Below are 16,957 nucleotides of genomic sequence, written 5' to 3' on the forward strand. Positions count from 1 at the left end.
GGTGGCATGGTTTAGCTGATGTGGTGGTGTTAGGTCATAGGCTGGACTTGATGTGCTCAGAGGTCTCTTCCAGCCTCACTAATTCTGTGATTCTGTGTTTGTACAACAGACAGATGTTCTGCAGGACACTGGATCCTACTCTTCAGGTGTAAGTGTATTCAGGAGGTGTAGGATCATATCAGCATGGAGACCTGAGCTGACAAGCAGTTGCTCCAGATCTTAAATCCCAGGAGGCAGATACAGTTCACAGGGGCTTTTTAGTGTGGAGAGGAGAAGACTGAGAGGGGATCTGATCAATGTCTATCAATAGCTGAGGGCTGAGTGTCAGGAAGGAAGGGACAGGGACAGCCTCTGCTCACTTGTGCATGGGACAGGACCAGGGGCAATGGATGCAAACTGCAGCACAGGAAGTTCCACCTCAACATGTTTTGTTTACATAGTCAGTACTATTTCCCTTAGATTTGGCTGACTGCAATTTGCTTCCTGATCTGACCACTTCAAATAGGAATGCTGGAGTTCTATGGCAGAATTCAGTTTCTTCATAGTTTGACCAAAGTAAGTAACATTCAAGTGCACTTAGTAAGTAAGTAAACATTCAGTAGGTGCTTAGGAAGTACCTGCTTTTGAACCCACTGCATTTTACTTCCAGCACTCTTCAAATACAGTAGTAGAAGGCTGGAGCACCTCTTCTATGAAGAGGGGCTGAGAGAGTTGGCATTGCTCAACCTAGAGAAGAGAGGGCTCTGGGGAGACCAGCTGCAGCCTTACAATACTTAAAAGGGACCTATGAGAAAGATGGAGACAATGTTTTTAGCAGGGCCTGGTGCAACAGGACAAGGGGAAATGGTTTTAAACTAAAGGAGACAATGAGGGTTGTGAAACACTGGAACAGGTTGCCCTGAGAGGTGGTGGAAGCCTCAGCCCCTGGAAACAATCAAGACCAGGCTGGATGTGGCTCTGAGCAACCTGACCTAGTGTGAGGTGTCCCTGCTCACTACTGGGGAGTTGGAATAAATCACCTTTAAAAGAGCCTTCAGAGCCAAAACATTCTATGAATCTGTGATTTTATGATAAAAAGTAGCAACAATAAATTGCAGGACTGTTCTTAAGAATTACATTTAAGGATCTGAAGACAGACTGAAAGAGTTGGGGTTGTTCAGTTTGGAGAAAAGAAGACTCTGAGGAGTGGCCTTCCAGTATCTGAAGGGGGCTACAAGAAAGCTGGGGAGGGACTTTTTTAGGGTATCAGGGAGTGATAGGACTGTGAGGAATGGAGCAAAACTAGAAATGGGTAGACTGAGATTGGATGTTAGGAAAAAGCTCTTCCCCATGAGGGTGGTGAGACACTGGAACAGGTTGGCCAGGGAGGTGGTGGAAGCCTCATCCCTGGAGGTTTTTGCAGCCAGGCTGGATGTGGCTGTGAGCAACCTGCTGTAGTGTGAGGTGTCCCTGCCCATGGCAGGGGGGTTGGAACTGGATGATCCCTGACAATTCTGTGATCTAGATGATCTTAAATGTCCCTTCCTTCAGCAGTGGCTTGGACAACAGTATGTTCAGCTCTCAACATAAAGAATTTTTACATTCATTTGGGTTTTTATTTATGTTACATGGAGCAAAAAAAATCTAGGGCCATTAATTATCCCTGTTACTCATTTATGGTAGAATTATTTTTAGCTTACTTGTTGATTTTTAAATATGTAGTGGGAATGCCAATTTTGCTGCTTCCCCTCATGCTGTTATCCCCCTGCTAAAAAGCTTGCAACATGCTGGGCACAGAGAGTGGGTGTGAGTGGAGAGGCATCTACTTGGTGCCTGCTGACCAGTGGTGTCCCCCAGGGATGAGTACTGGGCCCAGTTCTATTCAACATCTTTATTGATGACTTGGATGAGGGGATGGAGTCTACCCTTAGTAAACTGGCAGATGACACCAAACTGGGCAGAGAGTTGATCTGCTGGAAGGTAGGAAGACACTTCAGAGAGACCTGGCCAGGCTGGGTCGAAGGGCTGAGGCCAACAGGATGAGGTTTGACAAGGGCAAGAGCAAGCTCCTACACCTTGGCCACGATGAGCCCCTGCAGGCTACAGACTGGGGGTGAGTGGCTGGAGAGCAGCCTGGCACAGAGGGACCTGGCAGTGCTGGGGGACAACAGCTGAACAGGAGCCAGCAGTGTGCCCAGGGGGCAGGGAAGGCCAAGGGCATCTTGGCTTGGATCAGGAATAGTGTGGCCAGCAGCACCAGGGATGGAATTCTGCCCTGTGCTGGGCACTGGGGAGGCCTCACCTCCAGCACTGTGTGCAGCTCTGGGCACTCACTGCAAGAGAGATCTTGAGGGGCTGGAGCAGGTCCAGAGGAGAGCAATGAGAGTGGGGAAGGGACTGGAGGGGAAGTGATGAGGAGAGGCTGAGGGAGCTGGGGGTGTTCAGCCTGGAGAAGAGGAGACTCAGGGGGGACCTTAGCACACTCTACAAGTACCTGAAGGGAAGTTGTAGTCAGGTGGGGGTCAGGCTCTGCTCCCAGGCAACTTGGGACAGGACAAGAGGGCATGGCCTGAAGCTGTGCCAGGGGAGGGTTAGGTTGGATGTTAGGAAGCACTTCCTGCTGGAAAGGGGAATTAGAGACTGGGATGGACTGCCCAGGGAGGTGGTGGAGTCACTGTTCCAGAGGTATTTAAGGCAAGATTGGATGTGGCACTTAGTGCCATGGTCTGGTGGTGTGGTGGTGTTAGGCCATAGGCTGGACTTGATGATCTCAGAGGTCTATCCCAGCCTCAATCATTCTGTGATTCTGTGGTATGTTATACTTTACTGTACATTTGCTTCTGTCTTGAGCATTTAGGTGCCTCTTCATAATTAATATGCTCCATTTTATCACAACGTCTTTTTTTAGCACTCAATACAGTAATTTACATTTGTGTAGGAAATCTAAAGCAGTTCACCAACTCCTGGTCTAACTGTTTCTAGTTACTCAAAGTTAAAAATAGTGAGTTTTACTTTTAAAGGGAGTAAACTGAAACTGTCATCTTTAAAAAAAGTGAAGGATGGGAAAACAAATTTAGAGCTAAAAGTAGCTGTTGCCATGACACAGTCTAAATGTTTAGGGGAAAAAAAATACAACCACTATTAAACACAGCAGTGTGGTTTTGAGAACTGTTTTCTTCAACTGTTGGGGAACTCCTTGACTGTTTCTCAGTGGAGACCAAGAGAGTTCTTGAAGGAGCCAGGTGGTGTCAGTTCCCTTAGAGAGAAGAGCAGGAGGAGGCTAAGCCATCCTGCTGCTCAATAGAGCCCTTTGTGCTTGGGGAGGAGTAACAGCAGGCACCAGGACAGCTTAGAGGCTGCCCTGCTGGAAAGCAGCTCCATGGAGAAAGAGCTTGGAGTGCTGGTGGACAGCAAGTTCTGCATGGGACAGCAATGTGCCCTTGTGGCCAAGAGAGCCAATGGGATCCTGGGGTGCAGCAAGAAAAGTGTGGCCAGCAGGGCTGGGGAGGTTCTGCTCCCCCTCTGCTCTGCCCTGCTGAGACCACAGCTGCAAGACTGTGTCCAGTTTGGGGCTCCCCAGTTGAAGAGAGACAGAGACCTGCTGGAGAGAGTCCAAGGGAGAGGCAGGAGGATGCTTAGGGGACTTGAGCATCTCCCCTGTGAAGAGAGACTGAGAGCCCTGGGGCTGTTTAGTGTGGAGAAGAGAAGGCTGAGAGGGGATCTGATCAATGCCTATCAATAGCTGAAGGGTGGGGGTCAAGTGGAGGGGGCCAGGCTCTTTTGGGTGGTGCACAGCAATAAGCCAAGGACCAAGAGTGACAAACTTGAACAGAGAAGGTTTCAGCTGAACATGAGGAGAAACTTCTTTCCAGTGAGGGTGACAGAGCCCTGGAGCAGGCTGCCCAGAGAGGTTGAGGAGTCTCCTTCTCTGGAGACTTTCCAACCCCACCTGGATGCATTCCTGTGCAGACTCCCCTGGGTGATGCTGCTCTGGCAGGAGGGTTGGACTGGCTGATCTCTGGAGGTCCCTTCAAACCTCTAATATATTGTAATACTATGAATCACAGAATGAAACCTTATTAAGACTTGGTCTAGAAAATGAAGATATGCAGGATAATGCTAATGAGGTAACAGAAAATGGCAGCTCTATGGCAGCCAAAGGCAAGGCAGCCAAAGCAAAGGCATCTCTTTGAACCTTCCTCTCCTATAACACAGTAATAAGCATACTGATATCAATATTTTATTAAAACTCCCCAGCCAGTAATATTCACTGCGATACAACTCAAGGGGAGCATAAAATTATGCTACTTGGGAAAGAGCTTTTTATTTTCCAACCTACTCATTGCTTTCTGTCTCCTGCAAGGCTCCTGCACAAAAATACCAGAAACTCCCTCCAAGGCTTTGCAACAACAGAGACTGCCCAACCCTCCAAACCAATCCTTAGATGCCTATTTCTGACCCACAAAACAAACACCAAGAGTGTGATGGCAGCACCTCACCAATAAAGACACTGAACCTGCACAAACAATACAAAACCTGCATGAACTCTGCAATATTCTGATGCAATACAGTCCCTCATTAAATAAAGTCTAATAGAACCAGCTCAGGAATCCCAGCTATCCCTTTGTGCAGATCAGCAAATCAGCTGTTAAAAGCAATTCAAATGCAACCTTTCAAGCTACTCCAGTGGATTCTAATGGATATTTACACTGGATGTTTTCTCTGGGAAAATACCCCAGCTCAGATTTACCTAAACAGTAGCCTCTGAGGCCTCTGAAAGAAATCCAGTGCTACACTGCACCATACAAACCTTCTGAGGAAGGAAATCACAGAATTGTCAGGCTTGGAAGGGACCTCAAGGATCATCCAGTTCCAACCCCCCTTAGCCAGCCTGATGTAGTGTGAGGTGTCCCTGCCCATGGCAGGGGGGTTGGAACTGGATGATCCTTGTGGCCCCTTCCAACCCTGACTGATTCTATGATTCTGTGACTCTATGACTCTATGATTCTATGATTCTATGACTCTATGATTCTATGACTCTATGACTCTATGACTCTATGATTCTATGATTCTATGACTCTATGATTCTATGACTCTATGACTCTATGACTCTATGATTCTATGACTCTATGATTCTATGACTCTATGACTCTATGACTCTATGATTCTATGACTCTATGACTCTATGACTCTATGATTCTATGACTCTATGATTCTATGACTCTATGATTCTATGACTCTATGATTTTATGACTCTATGATTCTATGATTCTATGATTCTATGACTCTATGATTCTATGACTCTATGACTCTATGACTCTATGATTTTATGACTCTATGATTCTATGATTCTATGATTCTATGACTCTATGATTCTATGATTCTATGATTCTATTATTCTATGACTCTATGACTCTATGACTCTATGATTCTATGATTCTATGACTCTATGATTCTATGATTCTATGATTCTATGACTCTATGACTCTATGATTCTATGACTCTATGATTCTATGACTCTATGATTCTATGACTCTATGACTCTATGACTCTATGACTCTATGATTCTATGACTCTATGATTCTATGATTCTATGATTCTATGACTCTATGATTCTATGACTCTATGACTCTATGACTCTATGATTTTATGACTCTATGATTCTATGATTCTATGATTCTATGATTCTATGACTCTATGACTCTATGACTCTATGACTCTATGATTCTATGATTCTATGACTCTATGATTCTATGACTCTATGACTCTATGACTCTATGACTCTATGACTCTATGATTCTATGATTCTATGATTCTATGATTCTATGATTCTATGATTCTATGACTCTATGATTCTATGACTCTATGATTTTATGACTCTATGATTCTATGATTCTATGATTCTATGATTCTATGACTCTATGATTCTATGATTCTATGATTCTATGACTCTATGATTCTATGACTCTATGACTCTATGACTCTATGATTCTATGACTCTATGACTCTATGACTCTATGATTTTATGACTCTATGATTCTATGATTCTATGATTCTATGATTCTATGACTCTATGATTCTATGACTCTATGATTCTATGATTCTATGATTCTATGATTCTATGACTCTATGATTCTATGACTCTATGACTCTATGATTCTATGATTCTATGATTCTATGATTCTATGATTCTATGATTCTATGACTCTATGATTCTATGACTCTATGATCTATGACTCTATGATTCTATGATTCTATGACTCTATGATTCTATGACTCTATGACTCTATGACTCTATGATTTTATGACTCTATGATTCTATGATTCTATGATTCTATGATTCTATGACTCTATGATTCTATGATTCTATGACTCTATGACTCTATGATTCTATGATTCTATGACTCTATGATTCTATGACTCTATGACTCTATGACTCTATGATTTTATGACTCTATGATTCTATGACTCTATGATTCTATGACTCTATGATTTTATGACTCTATGATTCTATGATTCTATGATTCTATGATTCTATGACTCTATGATTCTATGACTCTATGACTCTATGACTCTATGATTTTATGACTCTATGATTCTATGATTCTATGATTCTATGATTCTATGACTCTATGATTCTATGACTCTATGATTTTATGACTCTATGATTCTATGATTCTATGATTCTATGATTCTATGACTCTATGATTCTATGACTCTATGACTCTATGACTCTATGATTTTATGACTCTATGATTCTATGATTCTATGACTCTATGATTCTATGACTCTATGACTCTATGACTCTATGATTTTATGACTCTATGATTCTATGATTCTATGATTCTATGATTCTATGACTCTATGACTCTATGACTCTATGACTCTATGATTCTATGATTCTATGACTCTATGATTCTATGACTCTATGACTCTATGACTCTATGATTTTATGACTCTATGATTCTATGATTCTATGATTCTATGATTCTATGATTCTATGATTCTATGACTCTATGATTCTATGACTCTATGATTTTATGACTCTATGATTCTATGATTCTATGATTCTATGATTCTATGACTCTATGACTCTATGACTCTATGATTCTATGACTCTATGATTCTATGATTCTATGATTCTATGACTCTATGATTCTATGACTCTATGACTCTATGACTCTATGATTTTATGACTCTATGATTCTATGATTCTATGATTCTATGATTCTATGACTCTATGATTCTATGACTCTATGACTCTATGACTCTATGATTCTATGATTCTATGACTCTATGATTCTATGACTCTATGACTCTATGACTCTATGATTTTATGACTCTATGATTCTATGATTCTATGATTCTATGACTCTATGATTCTATGACTCTATGACTCTATGACTCTATGATTTTATGACTCTATGATTCTATGACTCTATGATTCTATGACTCTATGATTTTATGACTCTATGATTCTATGATTCTATGATTCTATGATTCTATGACTCTATGATTCTATGACTCTATGATTTATGACTCTATGATTCTATGATTCTATGATTCTATGATTCTATGACTCTATGACTCTATGACTCTATGATTTTATGACTCTATGATTCTATGATTCTATGATTCTATGACTCTATGATTCTATGACTCTATGACTCTATGACTCTATGATTCTATGACTCTATGATTCTATGATTCTATGACTCTATGATTCTATGACTCTATGACTCTATGACTCTATGATTTTATGACTCTATGATTCTATGATTCTATGATTCTATGATTCTATGACTCTATGATTCTATGACTCTATGATTCTATGACTCTATGATTCTATGACTCTATGATTCTATGATTCTATGATTCTATGACTCTATGACTCTATGATTCTATGATTCTATGATTTTATGACTCTATGATTCTATGATTCTATGACTCTATGATTCTATGACTCTATGATTCTATGATTCTATGATTCTATGACTCTATGATTCTATGACTCTATGATTCTATGATTCTATGATTCTATGACTCTATGATTCTATGACTCTATGACTCTATGACTCTATGACTCTATGACTCTATGACTCTATGATTTTATGACTCTATGATTCTATGATTCTATGATTCTATGACTCTATGATTCTATGACTCTATGACTCTATGACTCTATGATTTTATGACTCTATGATTCTATGATTCTATGATTCTATGATTCTATGATTCTATGACTCTATGACTCTATGACTCTATGACTCTATGATTTTATGACTCTATGATTCTATGATTCTATGATTCTATGACTCTATGATTCTATGACTCTATGACTCTATGACTCTATGATTTTATGACTCTATGATTCTATGATTCTATGATTCTATGATTCTATGATTCTATGACTCTATGATTCTATGACTCTATGACTCTATGACTCTATGATTTTATGACTCTATGATTCTATGATTCTATGATTCTATGACTCTATGATTCTATGACTCTATGACTCTATGACTCTATGATTTTATGACTCTATGATTCTATGATTCTATGATTCTATGACTCTATGATTCTATGACTCTATGACTCTATGACTCTATGATTTTATGACTCTATGATTCTATGATTCTATGATTCTATGATTCTATGACTCTATGACTCTATGACTCTATGATTCTATGATTCTATGACTCTATGATTCTATGACTCTATGACTCTATGACTCTATGATTTTATGACTCTATGATTCTATGATTCTATGATTCTATGACTCTATGATTCTATGACTCTATGACTCTATGACTCTATGATTTTATGACTCTATGATTCTATGATTCTATGATTCTATGATTCTATGACTCTATGACTCTATGATTCTATGATTCTATGATTCTATGATTCTATGATTTTATGACTCTATGACTCTGTGATTCTATGATTCTATGATTCTATGACTCTATGACTCTATGACTCTATGATTCTGTGATTCTATGATTCTATGACTCTATGACTCTCTGATTCTATGACTCTATGACTCTATGATTCTATGATTCTATGACTCTGATTCTATGACTCTCTGATTCTATGACTCTATGACTCTATGATTCTATGATTCTATGACTCTGATTCTATGACTCTATGATTCTATGACTCTATGACTCAATGATTCTATGATTCTATGATTCTGTGACTCTGTGACTCTATGACTCTATGACTCTATGACTCTATGATTCTATGATTCTATGACTCTGATTCTATGACTCTCTGATTCTATGACTCTATGACTCAATGATTCTATGATTCTATGATTCTGTGACTCTGTGACTCTATGATTCTATGATTCTGTGACATAGGCAGGGACACCTCACACTAGATCAGGTTGCTCAGAGCCACATCCAGCCTGGCCTTAAAAACTTAAAGGGATTGATCTGCTTCCACTGCCTCTCCCCTGTGAACCTCTGCCAATGATATTTGGATATAAATTTTCAAAGACAAGCATCTGGGTTCCAATCCTTCACATTAGCTACTGTACCTAGACATTTATGGAGCCTTTTTGGTCACTGAGGAAATAATCACTGTCTGCACCTAAACACAGAAGGTTTCCAAAGGGTATTACTGTCCACTTTAAAACCCACAGCACAGAAGCTGACCATAAATTTTCAGAGGCTTTGCCAAGCTGAAGTTCTTGGATTTGCTTTTTCCTAACTGAAACCATGAACCTTTAAGGCACTACTGTAAAAGTGCTGCCAGCAATTGATAACTCACACAGGAGCTGTAGCTGCACAAAAGGGAAAAAATATAAACAGTGGACTGTAATAATTCTGTATGCTGAAGGTTCAGAGTGTATCTTACTCCACCTTTTTCTTTGCTACATTCATCATACTGTGGAAAGGGGGGTTGGAACTAGATGATCCTTGAGGTCCCTTCCAACCCTGACATCTCTGTGATTCTGTATTTTCTTTCTGGGAGTTTACAGGAGTTGCAAGATCTGGTTTTGAATAAAAGGTGCCTGGCAAAAAGTAAGTGCCTGTAATTCTGATTGCTCTCATGCCATGAACACACCCCTGGGCTCATTTCAAGATGGGATCCAGGCCAGAGGTTACTAAAAGAAATAATTTTACTGGGGTCCAGAAGAGCTTTTATGGGACTTCTTACAGTGCAGGGGATCTCTGCTGGACTAAGAGCAAGTCTGAAGGAAAAGTCTCACATTGCAAAAATACACTTAGCAGGCAAAACAGGGAAGTCATTTACACATCCCTGCACCAACATTTTGGCTTCTCCAGTATCTTGGTATCTGAAAAAAAAAAACCCAAAACCAACAAGACCAAAACAGTTTACAGCTGCAGTTTCTGTTTTAACACAATACTACAATTAGAAGCTGAAAGCTATTTTGGTGCATTTGGATGTTCTCTAAGACTGATTCACAGAATCACAGAATCACAGAATGTTAGGGGCTGGAAGGGACCTCAAAAGCTCATCCAGTCCAAACCCCTGCCAGAGCAGGAGCACCTACAGCAGATCACACAGGAATGCATCCAAGCATGTTTTGAATATCTCCAGAGAGGGAGGCTCCACAACCCCCCTGGGCAGCCTCTTCCAGTCTTCTGTCACCCTCACAGGGAATAAAATGTTTCCTCCTGTTTCCATGGAACTTCCTGTGCCTCAGCTTCCACCACTGCCCCTTGTGCTGGCATTGGGCATCACCCATCAGAGCCTGGCTCCAGCCTCTGGGCACTCCCCCTGCACATCTTGATCACCATGAATGAGGTCACCTCTCAGGCTCCTCCTCTCCAAGCTACAGAGCCCTCAGCTCCCTCAGGCTTTCCTCACAAGGAAGATCTTCCACTCCCTTCAGCATTTTTGTTGCTCTGTGCTGGACTCTTCCAAGCAGTTTCCTGAAGTCCTTCTTGAACTGAGGGGCCCAGAACTGGACACAATACTCCAGATGCAGCCTCAGTAGGGCAGAGTAGAGGGGCAGGAGAACCTCTCTTGACCTACTAACCACAGCCCTTCTAATCCCCCCCAGGATGGCTTTGGCCTTCTTGGCCACCAGAGCACATTGCTGACTCTTGGTCAACCTTCCATCCACCAGGACCTCCAGGTCCTTTTCCCCTTGGACTTCAGTGGCTTTGGAGTCTTATAAATAGCAAAGTAAACAGAGATGTCCAGAAATTCTGCCGAAGGTGGTCTAACTATTGAAATACACAACAAAATGAATTAAGTTAGAAACAAAGAGCATCCCACTGGAGAGAGTCCAAGGGAGAGCCAGGAGGATGCTTAGGGGACTTGAGCATCTCCCTGTGAAGAGAGCCTGAGAGCCCTGGGGCTGTTTAGTGTGGAGAAGAGTGAGAGGAGAAACTTCTTTCCAGTGAGGTTGACAGAGCACTGGAACAGGCTCCCTAGGGGGGGTTGTGGAGTCTCCTTCTCTGGAGACTTTCCAACCCCACCTGGATGCATTCCTGTGCAGACTACCTTGAGTGATCCTCCTCTGTCAGGGGGGTTCGACCTGATGTTCTCTTGTGGTCCCTTCCAACATCTGATATACTGTGAGACTGTGATACTGTGATCTACATGTAAAGCATCTTGGAAGTCTGCTGTTGCTTGGAATTTTACTTCTGGAGGTTTGATTTCCATACTGCACTCCACTTTCTTTCAGGCTACTTTGTTCCTGTTTGCCAAACTGGCAGATCTTGTCTGGTCTCCAAGAAAGAAAAAACAAGAAGGTTGTACTAAAATTCTAATGAATGATGAATTACAAGCCCAAAGTTGTTACAGTTTGTTTGTGGATAGATAGATAATGTCATTGAACAGCTGGAAGCCAATAAGAATGATAATTCTCCAAGTCAGTGCATGAATATACAGGATGTTTCTCCATAGACTGCTGATACACCAAGAGTACATCATCACACCAGGGAAAATAAATCTTACTTGCATGCTCTACAGAAACTGCTGAACTGCTTTTCTCCATGCTATAACATTTAAGGAAAACAGAATCAAATAAAGAACATTCACTGGGAAATTATTTTGTATGTTGCCAAATGGCAATTGTGGTAGCACTTTCCAAAACCCCTTCCCCTCCTGCAGACTTCCAGGGATGAGGCTTCCACCACCTCCCTGGGCAACCTGTGCCAGTGTCTCACCACCCTCATGGGGAAGAACTTCTTCTTAACATCCAATCTAAATCTACCCACTTCTAGTTTTGCTCCATTCCCCACAGTCCTATCACTACCTGACACCCTAAAAAGTCCCTCCCAAGCTTTCTTGTAGCTCCCCTTCAGATGCTGGAAGGCCACAATAAAGTCTCCTCAGAGTGTTCTCTTCTCCAAACTGAACAACCCCAACTCTCTCAGTCTGTCTTGAAATCCTTAAATGTAATTCTTAAGAACAGTCCTGCAATTTATTGTTGCCATTATTATCATAGAATCATAGAATGTTTTGGCTCTGAAGACTCTTTTAAAGGTGATTCAGTCCAGCTCCCCAGCAGTGAGCAGGGACACCTCACACTAGATCAGGTTTCTCAGAGCCACATCCAACTTGGTCTTGAATGTTTCCAGGGATGGGGCTTCTACCACCTCTCAGAGCCTTCTCTTCTCCAGACTGAACAGCCCCAACTATTTTTTTGTTTCCCTGTAAAAATTTGTGATGTCAGATAGAATGATAACTTTGTAAGTAAGGCATGCCCTTAATTCATGCACACAGTCAGTGGGCAGTCCTCTGAACAGCAAAGTATGAATTTGCCTGCAAGGCTGCTTCTTTCAGAAGCTGCATCACATCTGATGCAGGCAACATGAGTTGCCACTCCTGAGGCAGAAAATGAATGCTCATAATATATGGATCCCTCTTGGCTAAGAGCCATGCTTTCAATTTATCAGGCATCCCTTTCACTAATGGGTTAACCCTTATAGACAGCTGATGTTCATTGCTTCTGCTGGAACACATTAAAAATAAAATATTTATACCACTCCACTGAATGAGCATTACACAGGCAGGATTGCTCAAAATAGTTGTCTAAAAGAGGAGTAAAATTAAGAACCCAAAACAGGCCACGGAAATCCTTCGCAGAAATGCAATTAGCCAAGGGGTGGGGGGGAAATTAAAGATTTTTTTAAAAAAATATAATTTCTATTGATACAGAGGAAGATTTGGTATCACTGGTCAGCAACACATGAGAAGATGTTGTCAAGTACACGAGAGCTTGTGTGGATTTGGAAGCATAGATCATGGTTAGCAAAATGGATTTCATAAGGAGACACCAAAGAAATTAATGACTGAACACAGACAGTTTGGCTCTCACTGTTTTCCTCCTGAGCTCACATATAGATATATAATGTATATATATATATATGCATACAGTTTAAAAGATGAAGTGCCTTTTAGTTTGAGTAATTCTGCTGGTGAAGCTATTCAGGAGCACTTGGATGTTTTCATAAGTAATCACTGAGAGGAACAGGACAGACTTCCAGGGGATAGGGCAAACAGGGGATGCTCAACGGTGAGTGCTGCAACACTGAAGATAAATCCCAAGTACTCTGAGTGGTCCCCTCACCATGATCCTCTGCTTTTACAAGACCACCTCCCTGGGCAACCTGTTCCAGTGTTCCACCACCCTCATGGTAAAGAACTTGTTCCTAACATCCAATCTCAATCTGCTCTGCTCTAGTTTGAAGCCATTGTCCCTCATCCTGTCCCTGCAGCCCTTTGCAAACAGTCTCTCTCCAGCCTTCTTGTAGCCCCCTTCAGGTACTGGCAGGCTGCTATTAGGTCTCCCCAGAGCCTCCTCTTCTCTAGGCTGAACACTCCCAGCTCCCTCAGCCTGTCCTTGTAGCAGAGGTGCTCCAACTCCATCATCATTTTTGTGACCCTCCTCTGGACCCTCTCCACCAACTCCACGTCCTTCCTATATTGAGGGCTCCAGAGCTGGATGCAGTACTGCAGGTGAGGTCTGACCAGAGCAGAGCAAAGTGGCAGAATCACCTCTCTGGCTCTGCTGGCCACACATCTTTGGATGCAGCCCAGGCTGGGATTTGCCTTCTGTGCTGCAAGCTCACACTGCCTGCTCCTGTCCAGCTTCTCACCCATCAGCACCCCCAAGCCTTTTTCCACAGTGATCATCACAGAGCACTACTCCTTCAGTCTAGGGACTGCCAGGTTCTGCCAACAGCAATTGTCTTCAGGAAGTCCCAAGCTACACAGTCAGGATATCCCAGTGCTACACTGCAGTGCCAGTAAATAGAAGGCACAGGTGATTGCCTTCAGTTCCTAACACGTTTAATTCCAGCTATGAATTTATGGATGTGCATATGAAACTGAAGGAAATAAGTAGGTTCTTTTTTCAGCAAATAATGCCAGTGTAAAATTCACTGCTGTGCTTCTGCACAAATCATAGAATCACAGAAGAGTTTGAGTTGGAAGAGACCTTCAAACATCACCCAGTCCAAAGCCCCTGCAATGGGCAGGGACACTTTCCACTAGATCAGGTTGCTCAAAGCCTTATCCAACCTGACCTTTAACACTGTCAGGGATGGGGAATCGACAGCTTCTCTGGACAACCTCTTCTAGTGTCTCACCACCACAAATCAGAATCTCAAAACATAATTTAGGCTTAATGTGCCTTGCCCTGTTAATGGTTTCCAACCTACCATGTGTCTTCAACACCAGACAGCTGTTGTGACCTTTGTGCCCTTGAGGTTTTGTTGGTTTAGAAGAGAGAATCCAGTAAAAGACCTCTCAAGGACAAAACAAGGACTACATAGCAGATGGATAGGCAGACAAGACAGATAGATGGATAGCTATACATGGCTCAGGCAAGGCCTACTCTTTCCAAACTGATCACAGGATGCTAGGGGTGGGAAGGGACCTCTGGAGATCTTCCAGTCCAACCCCCCCTGCCAGAGTAGGACCAGAGAATCCAGCACAGGTCACACAGGGGCTGGAAAGTCTTCAGAAAAGGAGACTCCACAACCTCTCTGGGTAGCCTGTTCCAGTGCTCTGTGAGCCTCACAGTCAAGAAGTTCTTCCTCATGCTGAGGTGGAACCTCCTGTGCTGTAGTTTCCATCCATTGCCCCTTGTCCTGTCCCAGGGTGCAACTGAGCAGAGGCTGTCCCTGTCCCTTCCTTCCTGAGCCCCAGCCCTCAGCTATTGATAGACATTGATCAGATCCCCTCTCAGTCTTCTCCTCTCCAGACTAAACATCCCCAGGGCTCTCAGCCTTTCCTCATAAGGCAGTGCTCCAGTCCCTCAATCATCCTGGTAGTCCCCTGTTGGACTGCCTTGAGTAAATCCCTGTCCCCTTAGTGACTTCCTCAAAAGAAAAGTACCAGTCTTCTAACTGGACAGGTGCAATGTGATTAGTATAAAATCTAAACATTTATGTACAAACAAAGCTATGCAATAGCCAGGGCACTAGCTACACCTGGGAAAAGTTCTTCTAAGCCAATTCAACAACAGCTCAAAACAAAAGCATTAACCTAAACAGCAGCCATATGTTAACCAACAGCCCTCTGCCTCCTTCAAAAGCAGAAACCTGAAAGAATAAGCAAGAGTGGGAGTTTCATGGCCTTCTTTTCATTGCTGGTTAGTTTGGGGGTTATTTGGTCATCTTAAGTGGAAAGACAGTGGGAGAGAGAATAGTGGAAACGCTGCAATGTGTTTACTGTAAGGTAAAATAATTAAGCTGATAGCAATTATTGTGTAAGCCTGAAGCTGTGATCTAATCAGCTATGACAACCTAAGCAGGATTGGCCTGCACTGGTACTTTAGGGGGAAATCCCATATGGTACTGGAAAACCAGTGGATTTATTCAATAGGCGTAAGTCTCTCTCTGACTCAGGGTAACAGACCACAGCAAGGGTTGAGAAGGCACTTCTATATATTCAATTACCAATTACCATAATTAATCTCAGAGAGGATATTTACATGTTTCTTACCTATTACATCACTGGAAATGTGGCATTTTTCATACATTGCCTTAAACCTTCTATCACATTTTTTAGATATTAAAAGGCAGCTGTGTTTCATTCCTGAAGTGGTTATGACTTTAGGGCTCAGCAAAGTAATTCTTACACACTTAACACACTTTTAAGTTCACAGTATCACAGTACATTAGAGGTTGGAAGGGACTTCCAGAGATCATCAGGTCCAACCCCCCTGCCAGAGCAGCATCACCCAGGGTAGTCCACACAGGAATGCATCCAGGTGGGGTTGGAAAGTCTCCAGAGAAGGAGACTCCACAACCCCCCCTAGGCAGCCTGTTCCAGGGCTCTGTCACCCTCACTGGAAAGAAGTTTCTCCTCACGTTGAGCTGAAATCTTCTCTGTTCAAGTTTGTCTCCATTGTTCCTTGGCTTATTGCTGTGCACCACCCAAAAGAGCCTGGCCCCCTCCACTTGACCCCCACCCCTCAGCTATTGAGAGACATTGATCAGATCCCCTCTCAGTCTTCTCTTCTCCACACTAAATAGAAGTTGTCCTCTTTAAAACGATGAGACTTCTGTGAGACAGCAGCAAGGTTTTATCCACACTTCATGCAATCAAGGTGGAAATCTCAGCAGATTCTGAACAGCTGGGCCATGCATCAATAAATCACATGTAAAATCTGTATTCTCTTGGCTGGCAAATGAGCTGCATGGGAATGAGTTTCATCCTTAGATTGTAACATCTTTCAGGAATCTGTTCAATAAAGTTTTTATGTTAATCACAGAATCACAGAATGTTAGGGGCTGGAAGGGACCTCAAAAGCTCATCCAGTCCAACCCCCTGCCAGAGCAGGAGCACCTACAGCAGATCACACAGGAACACATCCAGGCAGGGTTTGAATATCTCCAGAGAGGGAGACTCCACAACCCCCCTGGGAAGCCTCTTCCAGTCTTCTGTCACCCTCACAGGGAAAACATTTTCCTCCTGTTTCCATGGAACTTCCTATGCCTCACCTTCCACCACTGCCCCTTGTGTTGTCATTGGGCATCACCCA

The sequence above is a fragment of the Indicator indicator genome, chromosome 3, assembly GCF_027791375.1.
Source record: "Indicator indicator isolate 239-I01 chromosome 3, UM_Iind_1.1, whole genome shotgun sequence".
In the NCBI taxonomy this organism is placed as follows: Eukaryota; Metazoa; Chordata; class Aves; order Piciformes; family Indicatoridae; genus Indicator; species Indicator indicator.